This window comes from Somniosus microcephalus, unplaced genomic scaffold (assembly GCF_052327205.1).
Source record: "Somniosus microcephalus isolate GS21.2 unplaced genomic scaffold, FLI_Smic_1.0 scaffold857, whole genome shotgun sequence".
NCBI classification, from domain to species: Eukaryota; Metazoa; Chordata; class Chondrichthyes; order Squaliformes; family Somniosidae; genus Somniosus; species Somniosus microcephalus.
In genome coordinates this window covers 67,501-69,153 of record NW_028226044.1, presented here as the reverse complement: position 1 = coordinate 69,153, position 1,653 = coordinate 67,501, and positions in this window count along the sequence as shown.

Sequence of the window (1,653 nt, the reverse complement as noted above, 5' to 3'; positions counted from 1 at the left end):
TTTCCCGAACTTGCCGGGGTCCAGGCCGATAATATAGTGTGCGCCAGCGCCGGGGCTTTCCAACGAGCCCTCCCTGACCGAAATCGGACACGGGAGTCCGGAGCGAAAGGCGTTTGACTGCCGGCCGGCCAAACCCAGGCAATCTCCCGCCGTTGCGGACCCGCTCCCGGACAACCGGGTCCAAACGCCCGCCCTGTTACACGCACGAAAACACCGGGCTCGATTCGGAGCGACGGGCACCCGACTTCCCGGTGTCGGACCGACTCCCTTCTGGTACCACTGGATGCCCCTTGCCCCTGGCTTGCTCGGACAGCCGGCGCGTCAAGGTGGGTCCCCGCGGCACCGGCTCAGCAGTCGGAAAGCGGTCTCCAGCCAACGGCTGTACCTCGGCCGGGCCAAGAGGCAGCTACACAAGCCCGCTACTGGTCTGTGCGGCCCCGCCACCCCGTTCAGTCGCAGTTCACCCCGACCGGATCGGACTTTCCGTCCCGAAGTTATCCGCGATAAGCTGCCGCTGACCGACGGGGCGGCCGCCGGAACGGGACTGCGACACTTTCCCGAACTTGCCGGGGCCCAGGCCGATAATATAGTGTGCGCCAGCGTCGGGGCTTTCCAACCAGCCCTCCCTGACCGAAATCGGACACGGGAGTCCGGAGCCAAAGGCGTTCGACTGCCGGCCGGCCAAACCCAGGCAATCTCCCGCCGTTGGGGACCCGCTCCCGGACAACCGGGTCCAAACGCCCGCCCTGTTACACGCACGAAAACACCGGGCTCGATTCGGAGCGACGGGCACCCGACTTCCCGGTGTCGGACCGACTCCCTTCTGGTACCTATGGATGCCCCTTGCCCCTGGCTTGCTCGGACAGCCGGCGCGTCAAGGTGGGTCCCCGCGGCACCGGCTCAGCAGTCGGAAAGCGGTCTCCAGCCAACGGCTGTACCTCGGCCGGGCCAAGAGGCAGCTACACAAGCCCGCTACTGGTCTGTGCGGCCCCACCACCCCGTTCAGTCGCAGTTCACCCCGACCGGATCGGACTTTCCTTCCCGAAGTTATCACCGATAAGCTGCCGCTGACCGCTGGCCTGTTACCCGCTGCCGGACTGCGACACTTTGCCCAACTCGCCAGGGGCCAGTCCGGCAATATAATCTGCGCCAGCGTCGGGGCTTTCCAACCAGCCGTCCCCCACCCTAATCGGACACGGGAGTCGGGAACGGAGCGCCCGCCACCGGCCTTTCTAAACAGCCCAGTCCCCAACAATTCCCAGAAGCAACGCCTTGGCCAGCCTGGCAATTCATACACTGCAAATAGCACACATTAACACCACTCACACCCAATCGGCCCATCAACTTCGCTGCCGAGAACGGAAACTCGCCTTGACAATACTACTTCCAACCTCACACAAAAGCGGCCCATCAACTTCGCTTACGAGAACGGACAATCGGCCTGCAAATACTGCACCACTCACACAAAATCCCACCAGCAACTTCGCTTCCCACAACCCACACTCCTATCTTCCACAGAAAAAAAACCCACCACCATCAGCCACATCGAGAAAAAATTAAAAACTACACCGAAATAACACCCTCCAACTCGGCTACGGTCCGACATGCACCCCCTTAGCGAGTATTAAGCCCGACAACACTAATTATAACCAA